Below are 12,927 nucleotides of genomic sequence, written 5' to 3' on the forward strand. Positions count from 1 at the left end.
TTTAAGGCCCCGTTTACTAAGGTGCGCTAGCGTTTTTAGTGCACGCTAATGCTAGACACACCCATTTATTCCCATGGACGTCTCTAGCATTAGCGCATGCTTAAAAACGCTAATGAACAGGGCCCCTAGGATTGCACTTCAATATATAGAAATAAAACCATTTTTATTTCTGTTGCATTAGCAACTACTTTATATTACATTCAACACTACATTGAATTTCACAACAAAGGTACAGCTTGGGAACCCATGGGGCAGTGTCAGATGCATTTTCTAACAGATGTGTTTGTTTCAAATGTGATATTGCATACACACCCCATCATTATGGAGGGCAAAACAGCTTTAGAGGTTCTGGATGGGGCAATGGATGAAAATCTTTGAACACAACCATCAATGCCTTATGTACGAATGGGTTGCCTCTGATGTTTTATGTCAGGAGGGAGGGAGGGAGTTCAGTAACAGCCGATTTTACATTAGCAGTGTGGGTAAAGAGGGCAAAGCTGCCTCGATTCATGGTTCTGTAGAAAAAGATTAACTCTTCATGACTTATGGCTCTAGCCAACTGTAGACTGCCTAGAAGTTAGGAATGAGTTGAACATTCCCAAGGCCAACCCATGCTTATTATTTATTTTTTTTAATTTTCCTTTGTTTTGGTTCCTTGTTTCCAAAATATATGTATTCTTCTGTTTTGCTTTATCTGATGTGAAAGGCTATAAATCTGCCTTAATTCCCTCTGTTTGTGGAGGACCTTTGAACTCTGCAGTAAGAAACAATGTCAATAAACCTAGAAGAGTGTCTCTGGTGTCTTACATTTTTGAGGGTATGAACTCAATTAACGCACAAACCTTGTCACAATCATTTGTATTTTGATACATTTCTGGCACTGAAGAGGAAGCAGTAATTTTTGAATGTTAATTTGTCTCTTTTGCTGGCACCTGCCTCTCCTAAATCTCATTCTAAGACCCTTTCTTGTGACATTTTAGTTTTCACCCCTCACCTACTGTAGCTTGGCCCACAAGGAGCACATTCTTCACATACGGTTGGGTTTCTTCATGTAACCTCACCAGTAAATCAGTAACCACAGTCAGAAATCATTATATTCCCTTCTCTGGGTAAAAGATCTTAAAAGCAGAGAGCATCAGGTGGTAGACACATCATTACAACAGAAACAAACCTTGCTGGACAAACAGATTAATGATGCCTACACTGTGACTGCCGATTAACCTCAATCATGCGGTGTAATCAAACTTAAGCTAAACCACCTCCCTAAATAAACAGTCCACTGTTTTGTACATTTAGTTCAGCACCAAAGCCTAGCTTAACCATTAGGCTGACTAGGCGATCATCACCTAGGGGGGCAGCAGAGAGCTGCTGAAATCAACAACAGGAACTGACAGTCACACTAATTCAAAGAACTGTCAGCAGGAATTGTTTACCATAGGAAGGATGGGCAAATGGCTTTTGGAAATGGAGTAATCTAATGGTGAGTGCGGTGGCCTGAGAACCGAGATTGATTCTCACTGCAGCTCCTTGCGACTCTGGGCAAGTCACTAAACCCTCCATTGCCCCAGGTACAAAATAAGTACCTGTATATAATATGTAAACCGCTTTATTGTAACCACAGGAAGGCAGTATATAAAGTCCCATCCCCTTTCCCTCCTTGGGGAGGGATTTATGTCACTTAACCCTCCATTGCCCCAGGTACAAATAAGTACCTGTATATGTAAGCCACATTGAGCCTGCCATGAGTGGGAAAGTGCGGGGTACAAATGTAACTAAAAAAAAAAAATGTGGGCTGCGGATGTATGTGCATGCAAAAGTAGGTACACAGACAGGGGATGGTAGTTTAGGCTTAGAAGGCGAATATGTTTTATCTATTTTACAAAAGCAATATGTGTACTTTTGTGCCTTTCTAAAAGAGAATGGGGAGAAACTAGCCAGCCCAGTTACAGAGGAACAGAAAGGAACCAGAACTTCACGGTTCCTATGAGCTCCAGTATGATTTTCACTGGGTGGCACCACAATAGAAGGATATAAAATATATAACCAAGCACTGTCCCTTTTTTCCGATCTCTTCCTGTCAAAGGACTATGAAAAAAAGGAACTGGACTGCATGATTAGGGCTCTGTGGAGTGCAAACAAAAGATCTGTATCATCTGCTTCTTTTTCCTAGAACCATTTAGGGAAGGAAGTTATTATTATGGGCTACCACTCAGCCACGTTAACTAGGCCTCACTGCATAAAATGGGATCCTGTGCTAAAATAGCACGAGTTGTGGTATAATAACCTGTCTTTATGGTAGCCCATACTAATAACTTCCCCCTTACAGTCACACCACAGATGGAGTGAGAAGGCGGAGCCTTGGACTGGAGGAAGCTCAGGCCAAGATGCACTAAAGTCGTCGTTAGAGCTTTTCCCTACCGAATCGGTAGGGAACGGCTATGCATGAAGGAAAGGGAATGCAAATGAGCTGCTCGTTGTAGCTCACTTGCATTCTCTAATCCCTCGTAAAACCGTCGGATAATTGGCAGGTAGAGCATGCGCAGAGCAGCCAAGCGTTATGCTGGCTGCTCTAAGCATGCCAAGGACGTAAAAAAAACCCCCAAACACGTCCTTTATGGACAGCCTTGCCCCCCCCCCCGCCCGAGGTCGCTGCTGCCGCTCCCCGCTCCTCCCTGCATTGAAATCAGAACTTTACGCAGCCCCGGCCCCCCTCCCTTCCTTGAAATGACAGCTTCCCCGCCATCCTCCACCCCCACCCCCGTGGCCCGCCCCCACCACCCCCTGAGGTCGTCACCGCCGCCGCTCCCCCCTTGCCACCTTCTGCCACCGGGCCCTCACAGCGCCTCTCACCTCCGTGTGAAGGCACTGCACCGGCAACAACAGCTGATCGCCTCTTCGGACTTCCCTCCTTGGCCCGCCCTCATCCGACGTAAGTAATTTATGTAAGTTACTTACGTCAGACAAGGGCGGGCCAGGGAGGAAAGGAGGGAAGTCCGAAGAGAGGCGATCAGCTGTTGTTGCCGGTGCAGCACCTTCACAAGGAGGTGAGAGGCGCTGTGAGGACCCGGTGGCAGACGGAAGGGGCGGAGGATGATGGGGAAGCTGTCATTTCAAGGGAGGGAGGGAGGGAGGGAGGGAGGGAGGGGGGCTGGGGCTGCGGAAAGCTCTGACTTCAATGCAGGGGGGAGGGGGGAGCGGCATACCATGGTAGGTGCAGCGGATGCCTGCAGCATCGGAGCCTGTGATTTTTTTAAATAATACACTACAGTGAAGAATGTCCATAAAGGACGCTCCTGCCGAGCACTTGGTCGTTTTTGCCCCCTCCCAATGTTTTTTTTTTTTTTTACATTTTATAAGTTTTCCAAGCCCCCGCAGCCCCAATGAGAGGTACAGACCTTTCATTAGATTTCCCCTGCGTTTTCCAGCATTAGGGCAAGCGGAAAAGCTTAGTGCATCTCATTTCAATAGGGTTTCTACACAATTTGCTCATCTGCATTCTGTTTGCGTTAGCTGCTACTGTCATCGGAAAAAAGTATTTAGTGCATGCCAGGGTTTACTACTTGCTCATTAATGACTCGTAAAGTTTAGTGCATCTGGCCCTCAGTTTATTAAAGAACCCGACTGGTCCATTTTTTGGCAATGTGCCTGCATCAGGAGTCATATATCATTCCCAAAGACAGATAACATTTCCTATGTAATTCAGAACAGAGATATTCCAGGTCAATATAGCACAGTTATTTGCTCTGTACTGTCATTGCAATGGTATAAGTCAGAAATATGACCTCTGACACAGGCACCATGGCGAAACACAGGCCGTGTCAGGTCCTTTAATAAACTTTGCCTCTTCTGATCCAAGGCTCTGCCTCCTTGTTCCATCTGTGGCCCACTACACTTCCTTTTCGGTCTTGTTCGATTTGTGCTGCCGATTCCCTCTTATGTGCTTGCTTCACTGGTAACACACAGAACATTCCAGAAATGAGACCAACCAGGCACCGGCCTGAGGCAATAGTCATGCAACATCCAGGCATGGCAGCAGTGGCTGTGCAGTCTGAGCATCCAAGGTGGTTTCTGCCCTTTGGTGGGGAGTGGGGAAGGATGCTGTTAACGATGGGGGGGGCATTCAAATCAAGGAGCATCCTGCACCGGGCTATATCCTTTGGTTACTCTGCTCCAGGATTCCCAAACCAAGCCTTTCAAACCGGGGACTAATGTTGCTACAGCTGCTAATGCTGGAAAGAGGAGAAAAAACACACACACATACATACAATTATATCTTTCCTGCTTCCTGAATGAAAACTAAAATATAATTGTTATAAAATATTTGCTTTCAGATGTCAAATAAAAGGTTTGTCCAGCAAAGAGGGAACAGTTTGGCAACCTCTTGAATTACAGGACTTATGGAGTGCAGGAAGAAGAAATAACTCTTATTCTGTTGTGTAAGATACACAGGGAGGCATATTTTCAAAGCACTTTGGGAGGCTAAGTTCCATAGGTTTCTATGTAACTTTGGGAGGCTAAGTGCTTTGAAAATGAGCCTCAGAGGCATTTAAAAAAAAAAAAAAATGCGCTCTTGTGCCCTACTTTCAGCCATACTTAGATGAATTTTCAGTTGAAAACTTAGGTTTCTATCATTTAGGCTTGTGCTGAAAATCAGTTCTAAGCTCCTAACTCCTTTTCCACCCACTTCTTAAGATCCTAAATGTAGTTGTTTAGTGAAACTAGGAGCATAATTTTAGAAACTGAGGCCTAGTACATTTTCAGAGAAATCAATTTAGGAGTGTAAACTCTTGGGAAATTGATCCCACAGATGATAATTTCAATGATGGCTTTTCTGTATAGATCAAGGATACCAGAAATTTGCATTACGAACAGCGCATGCAGCGCATCTGACGGTAACTTTTCCCCAAATACAGTCTTTTTAAAGACTACAACGTTACGTCTGAAGGATTATCCTCAACGTTATTTTGCAATATTTGCCCTAGAGACTCCTGATGCAGGCCTGACGGCCGAAACACGACGTTGTGTCGAGTCTTCAAATCTAATATAATAAAACGCACCGTGAACGTTCTAATGAGGACAACGTTCTGTGAAGCCCTGAAGCCCTGAAGCCATCTGACGTCACTGAAGCTGTAGGGTTCGTGGATTCGTGGTGTGAAGCCTTCAAGCCAGCCAGCCGTGTCTGCCCCGCCCTCGCGAAAAAAACAAACAAATCGGGAAGCGAAACGTCAGGGAAGGAGGCGGCGCTCCCGACGTCTAGCCTTCCCTTCGCTGTGTTCCGCCTTCAAAGGCGGAACACAGCGAAGGGAAAGCTAGACGTCGGGAGCGCCGCCTCCTTCCCTGACGCTTCGCTGCACGAACCGCCACGGAGGTAAAGTTAAAAGAATAAAAAAAAAAAAAGGGATGCATGGATGCGAAGGGGTGGGGGGGCATGGATGCGAGGCATGGATGCGAAGGGGGGGGGGGGGAGAAGAGGGCGGGCCAGGCTGGGACATGGGAAGAGAGTAGCATGGATGCGAGGGGGGGGGTCATGGAAGGGCGAGAGGGGACTTGCTGGAAAAGGATGAATGGAGGCGGCAGGGGACAGAGGAGCATGGATGGGTATGGATTAGGAGGACAGGGCGAGAGGGGAATTACTGGAAATGGATGAATGGAGGGGGCAGGGGACAGAGGAGCATGGATGGGCATGGATTGGGAGGGCAGGACTCAGGGAGAGAGGGAAATTGCTGGATAGGGAAAAATGGAGGGGCCAGGTGACAGATGAGCATGGATTGGAAGGGCAGGACAGGGAGAGGGGAATTGCTGGATAGGGATGAATGGAGGGGACAGGTGGGCATGGATGGATATGGATTGCAGAGCAGGCCTCAGGCAGAGAGGGGAAATGCTGGATAGGGAAAAATGGAGGGGCCAGGTGACAGAGGAGCATGGATGGGCATGGATTGGAAGGGCAGGACTCAGGGAGAGGGGAATTGCTGGATAGGGATGAATGGAGGGGACAGATGGGCATGGATGGATATGGATTGCAGAGCAGGCCTCAGGCAGAGAGGGGAAATGCTGGATAGGGAAAAATGGAGGGGCCAGGTGACAGAGGAGCATGGATTGGAAGGGCAGGACTCAGGGAGAGGGGAATTGCTGCATAGGGATGAATGGAGGGGACAGATGGGCATGGATGGATATGGATTGCAGGGCAGGCCTCAGGCAGAGAGGGGAAATGCTGGATAGGGATGAATGGAGGGGGCAGGTGACAGACAAACATGGATGGCCATGGATTGGGAGGGCAGGGCTCAGGGACAGAGGGGAATTGCTGGAAAAGGATGAATGGAGGGGGCAGGGGACAGATGGCCATGGATTGGGAGGGCACGGCTCACACTCTCTCTCTCATATACAATGTCTTTCTGACTCTCACTCTCACACACTCTGTCTCACACTGTATCACATTCACTCTCTATGTGCCACACAGTCACTCACACACTCGCTTGGTGTCATACACTCACTCTCACAGAGAATCTGTGTCTCACACACACTCTCTCTCTTGCCCACACACACACACTCTCTCTCACACTGTGTCTCACATACACACTTGCACACACTCTCATTCTCACACACACTCTCTCACAAACACACTCACACCCAGACTCACTCTCTCTCTCACACACTCACACTTTCACTCTGACTCTCAAACAGTCACTCTCACATACACTCTCCCAAACATACACACTCCAAGGAAAACCTTGCTAGCGCCCGTTTCATTTGTGTCAGAAACGGGCCTTTTTTACTAGTTATTAATAAAACTGTTTATTATCGAACATCCTCTAGTTTCTGGTATCCTTGGTCGCTCTCCCACTTCTTCTGCAATATTGTCTTTACCGTGGGGCGTTTGAGTTCTCCGCTTTTCTGGCGGATTTTCTCTCACATTTTCTGTATAGATCGACAGGTTGCAATATAAGGGATGAGCTGTTACTGGAGAGGATAGCAGGGAATGGAGGTGTGTGTGTGGGGGTGGAATAAGGTGCCTTATTGCCTAAAACTGCAGCCGCATGATGATCGGGTGCGGGGGGGGGGGGGGGGGGGGGGGGGGGTTAAGTCAGTCAGCACAGACCACTAGCCTGCATCCACTGTGCAGATAAGAACATAAGCATTGTCATACTGGGACAGAGTGAAGGTCCATCAAGCCTAGTATCCTGTTTCCAACAGTGGCCAATCCAGATGACAAGCACATGGCAAGATCCTAGAACAGTAAAACAGGTTTTATGCTGCTTATCCTAGAATATGCAGTGGATTTTCACAAGACAATCTTAATAAAGGCTTATAGACTTTTCTTCTAGGAAATTATCCAAACCCTGCTAAGCTAACTGCTTTTACCACATTCAGAGTTTAATTACTCGTTGAGTAAAGAAATATTTTTTCCGATTTGTTTTTACTACTTAGTAGCTTCTTTGTGTGACCCCTAGTCCCAGTATTTTTGCAAAGAGTAAACAATCGATTCGCGTCTACCGTTCCAGTCCACTCATTATTTTATAGACCTCTCACATCTCCCCTCAGCCATCTCTTCTCCAAACTGAAGAGCCGCTTTAGCCTTTCCTCATAGGGAAGTTGTCCCATCCTCTTTATCATTTTCGTCACCCTTCTCTGTACCTTTTCTTATTCCACTATATCGTCTAGAAAGTCAGCGCTAACATTTATGCACTGGATATGTGCACAAATGATTAGAATAATGGCATGTGCACATATTTTAGTTTTTTACCTCATTTATTGTATTTATGTTTATACTTGGTTATTTTTCTATTGTTAAGAGGCTAACAAAATTGTAAGTTTTATGTTAAACTGTACCTGCTGTACACTGCCTTGGGTGAATCTCTTCATAAAGATGGTTGATAAATACCAATAAATAAATAGATATGCATAAAATGCCAAAATTTTGCCTATGTGCTATTCTGTAAATATGACACACTAACATACCCAGCTCCCAACGTAGTACTCATTCATAGTAGTAGCAGAAGATTGTTATTGGATCCGTCAGAATCGCATGCTTCCACCTTACTATTAGACCCCTCTACAGAAGGGAACAAAGAGCAGGCCCTGCAGTCAAGATGAATGGAAGAGCAAAGATGGTGGGGCCCATGTGAGAGAGCTGGTTGGAATAGATATGAACCGCTATCGGCAGTGGACAAAGTGGGGGGGAGGGGGGAACGTATAACACAAAGTCATGGGTGCTGGGGTAAAACAATTGTTGTACGTATGTTTCCTAAGCTTTTGGAAGTTGTAGTAGTAGCAGCAGCAGTCCCACGATGTAATAGTCAATGGTTATGTTTTCCCTTGTGCATCAATGACGTAATAAAGATATTAAAAAAAAAAAAAAAAGAATTGCATGCTCCCACCACAAGAGGACCATAGTGGTAGCATGCGATTCTGACGGATCCAATAACAATCTTCTGCTACTCGTATGAATGAGTACTACGTTGGGAGCTGGGTATGTTAGTGTGATATATGTTTACCCCCTCCTGTTTGAATTCATTTGGGTGCTGAAAATATTGAGGATTCTGTAAATATGTGCATATTCCCCATAGTGCATATTTGACAGCTGGGTGGGTGTACACATAGTGGAACTCACATATATCCTATATAATAATTTGCACCTCCGTCTGGCTGCCTGGGTTCGTAACACAGTTCCCATTGGTCTACCCTGGGGATGGCGTCACAGGGCGGACCAATGGGAAGTGAGAGGGAAGGGAACCCAGTAGCAGCCACTGGAAGTGAGTAAACAAACGCCCCCCCCCCCTCGAGTTCCATGACTCCCTACCTCCCTCCCTCCCTCCTTCCACTCCCGTCCGTCCGAGTTCCATGGGCCCACTCCAGTCCGACAGCCCCACTCCCGTCCGAGTTCCATGCCCCCCCTCTCCTCCGATTTCCACCACGCAGCGCCTCCCTCCCTGTCTCTGTGGCCTCCAAGTGCAAGGAGGAGGAGGAGAGGGGAGAGGGGCGGATCCTGGAACTCGGAGGAGAGAAGGGGTGTCTGGAACTCGGAGGGAGGGAGGGAGGCAGGTAGGGGGCATGGAACTCGGCGGAGAGGGGGCCTGGACATCGGAGGACAGAGGGAGGTAGAGAGGGGGCCCTGGAACCTTGCTAGCGCCTGTTTCCTTTCTGTTGGAAACAGGCCTCTTTTACTAGTGAATACTATAAGTTACACACATATTTCTGACATTTAGGCGCAGTTGTTTGCTGTTAAACTAGAAGAGGAAGTAGGCACCAACTTTCCTTTATAGAATAGACCTCAGTTAGTTGAAAAACTCCCAAAAAGCTTGGATGGCCAATTTTAAGCTAATCAAGAACACGTGTTTCTTTATACTAACACATTTAGGGCCCTGTTTACTAAGGCACATTAACATTTTTCAAGTGCCGACAATTATTACACACACTAACCATGTAGGCGCCTATAGGGATATTGTAGGCATGTACACAGTTAACGAGCGTTAAAAACATTAATGTGCCCATAACACGGCTTAGTAAACAGGGCCCTTAAACTGATGCACCTCACAGCCCAAATATTACATATCTTATTTCGGTTGTCAGGCGTACCAGTCCAAATGTGTGTGTCTGTGTATTGTCTATCCATCTATTTATCTATATATCTATATACATATCTGTACACACAGACACACACAGTGTTCCAAAAAAAATTACACAAAACTTGTTTTCTGCGTAACTGTAAAAATTTGACCAATTTCGATAAAATTTGGGATATATCATCCTGAAGAAATCTGCAACAGTGGCGTAGCCACAGGTGGGCCTGGGCCCAACCAACTTTGGACTCAGGCCCACCCAGAATTCTAGTGCCTTTGTTATAGCTGGGTGGAGATCTTCAAGCCCCACCAGCTGCAGAGGGCCTCCAGAGGCAAGGACAGCTCCCTTTCCTACTTATTTATTTATTTACTAGTAAAAAAGGCCCGTTTCTGACACAAATGAAATGGGCGCTAGCAAGGTTTTCCTCGGAGTGTGTATGTTTGAGAAAGTGTATGTGAGAGTGACTGTGTGTGAGAGAGAGAGTGAATGTGCGAGTGTTTGTGTGAGAGAGAGAGAGAGAGAGAGAGAGAGTCTGGGTGCAAGTGTGTGTGTGAGAATGAGAGTGTGTGTGAGACACAGACTCTCTGTGAGACTGACTGTATGAGACCAAGAGAGTGTGTGAGTGACTGTGTGACACATAGAGAGTGAATGTGATTCAGTGTGTGAGAGACAGTGTGTGAGAGTGAAAGAGAGAAAGACATTGACTGTGAGAGAGAGTGTGTGTGTGAGAGAGAGAGTGTGTGTGTGACAGAGATACCTCCCCCCCACCTCTGGTGTCAGGCCCCCCCTCCCTCCCTCTCTCTGGTGTCAGGCCCCCCCTCTCTCTGGTGTCTGAGCTTTACTGTGCAGGACGCTGAGCTCTGGCTGTGCTTCAAGAAACTGGCCAATCCTATTTAATAGAATGTACCTCCAACATTCTGAAGCCGAGAAACCTCGTGTGGTTGGTCACTTCTGCTTGTGATGAACCCGGAAGTACGTGATGTAAATTCAGGAGATGGATAAAGAGAGCAGAAATGCCTCAGCCATGCAGTCAGCTTCAGAATGTTGGAGGTGCGTTTTATTATATAGGATTGCATTTGTATCCCACATTTTCCCACCCATTTGCAGGCTCAATGTGGCTTACAGAGTCTTGTTATGGTTTTGCCATTCCAGGATATTAGATATGATTAGTGATGTAAATGTGTTAAATAGGGAAAGAAGAAAAGGTTTCGGTGGATAAATAAAGAGATTAAAGAAATTAGACTGTCGTAGCTGGGCAAGTTGGTGAGGTGATTTAGTAGGTTACGGGTTTTCTTTGTAAGCCTTGTTGAAGAGATGTGTCTTCAGAGATTTTCGAACGTTGGTTATTTCTTCGATGGTTTTCAAAGTAGTAGGTAATGCATTCCACAACTGCGTGCTCACGTAAGAGAAGGTAGTTGCATGCATCAGCTTGTATTTTAGTCCTTTGCAGCTGGGGAAGTGTAAATTCAGAAATTTGCTCGATGATCTTTTGGCATTTCTGGGAGGCAAGTCCACGAGTTTTAGCATATAGGTTGGGGCATCTGCGTGGATGATTTTGTGAACAATTGTGCAGACCTTGAACGTGATGCGTTCCTTAAGTGGGAGCCAATGAAGTTTCTCTCTTAGGGTTTTACACTTTCATATTTAGTTTTTCCAAATACGAGTCTGGCGGCGGTATTTTGGGCACTGTGTATGCTGGCTCCCCCTGCCGCACATGCTCAGTTCTTGCGCATGCATGAAAACCGAGTGTACACAAGGTGGCGGGGCAGGGCAGCAGCAGCGTGTGCACAGAGCCACCAGCTGAAGCAAAAAGGAGAGGGAGGTGTTTTTGCCTCCAGATTACCTTTGCAATTCGTGGGGCTTGGGGATCCCCATCAGCTCGGGTATTGTTGGCGCAGAGGGGGAGGGAGATGTAGAGACTGCATGTGCCCACCCAGTTTGCCCAGTGGCTCAAACAGATTTTGAGGTCTGGCTACGTCTCTGATCTGCAAAAAGCCTACATTCACGCTGGCCACTTCACTATCTGGTACTTCAACTGTCACAATGTTTTCTTCAGTGTGAACTGTTCAGGCCCTGATCAGCTGAGCCTGTTTCTCACAATTTCTTCAAAACATACTCTACACTTCCCTCTTCCACCTCTTTCCTGGAAACTCTTGCACCAGTTTCTCAGAACCACAAATTTTCTCAAGAGACAAATGTTTAATAAGGATCAGATCCTCCTCATGGACAACCATGGTAACTGTGTATGTTTAAAGCAAAATAGCATCTGCGCATACTGTAACGAGAATTGCTGGGTGGTGGTGACGTTGTTTAAGTGAGGTGGCCAGCATGAGTGTAGGCTTATTGCAAATTTATTCAGGATGATATATTGCAAATTTTATTGAAATTGTTCAAGTTTTGACGGACTTATGCAGAAAATAAGATTTGTATAGTTTTTTTTTCTGAAACACATTCCAGTCAATATTTGAAACCTTTTAAAACGGCACTTCGACAGCTATCTCCCGCTGAATATTGCTGGTCAGTGGCTAGCAAATAGCTGGTTATATCGTACGATATAACCGGCTATCCACCGATCTTCTGCGCATCGTCGGCTAAGTTTGGCAGCCACATTAGGCCATCAAAATAGCAGGCCTATCTTTGGCCAGTTTGGAAAGGGATCTCGGTGTCATCTTTGATGATACATTGAAACCCTCTGCTCAGTGTGCGGCGGTGGCTAAGAAAGCAAATAGAATGTTAGGCATTATTGGGAAAGGAATGGAAAACAAAAATGAGGATGTTATAATGTCTCTGTATTGCTCCATGTGCGACCGACCCTTGAATATTGTGTGCAATTCTGGTTACCACATCTCAAAAAAGATATAGTGGAATTAGAAAAGGTGCAGAGAAGGACAACAGAAATGATAAAGGGGATAGATGACTTCCCTATGAGGAAAGGCTAAAGCGGTTAGGGCTCTTCAGCTTGGAAAAGAGACAACTGAGGTGAGATATGACAGAGGTATGTAAAATAATGAGTGGAGTGGAATGGGTAGGCATGAACTGCTTGTGGAGGAGTAACCTAGTGGTTGGTGCAGCAGACTTTGATCCTGGGGAACTGGGTTCAATTCCCACTGCAGCTCCTTGTGACTCTAGGCAAGTCACTTAACCCTCCATTGCGCCAGGTACAAAATAAGTACCTGTATATATGTAAACCGCTTTGAATGTAGTTGCAAAATACCACAGAAAGGCAGTATATCAAGTCACATTTCCCTTTCCCTTGTTTACTCTTGCCAAAAATACTAGGACTAGGAGGCACATAATGAAGCTACAAAGTAGTAAACTTAAAACAAATCAGAGAAAATATTTTTTTCACTCAATGTGTAATTAAACTCT

General features: G+C 45.9%; 1 protein-coding gene across 4 annotated transcripts in view; it reads right to left on the reverse strand.

The window, feature by feature from the left end:
- Positions 1–3,552: 3,552 nt before the first annotated feature.
- Positions 3,553–12,927, reverse strand: part of KSR1 (kinase suppressor of ras 1) — a 257,289-nt gene continuing 247,914 nt past the window's right edge. For all 4 annotated transcript variants that reach the window (XM_030186220.1, XM_030186219.1, XM_030186215.1 and 1 more), the window contains one exon: positions 3,553–4,229. The gene's annotated coding sequence lies outside the window, so the exon portion shown is untranslated. The remainder of the gene's footprint in view (positions 4,230–12,927) is intronic.

The sequence above is a fragment of the Microcaecilia unicolor genome, chromosome 13 (genome assembly GCF_901765095.1).
Source record: "Microcaecilia unicolor chromosome 13, aMicUni1.1, whole genome shotgun sequence".
Taxonomy (NCBI): domain Eukaryota; kingdom Metazoa; phylum Chordata; class Amphibia; order Gymnophiona; family Siphonopidae; genus Microcaecilia; species Microcaecilia unicolor.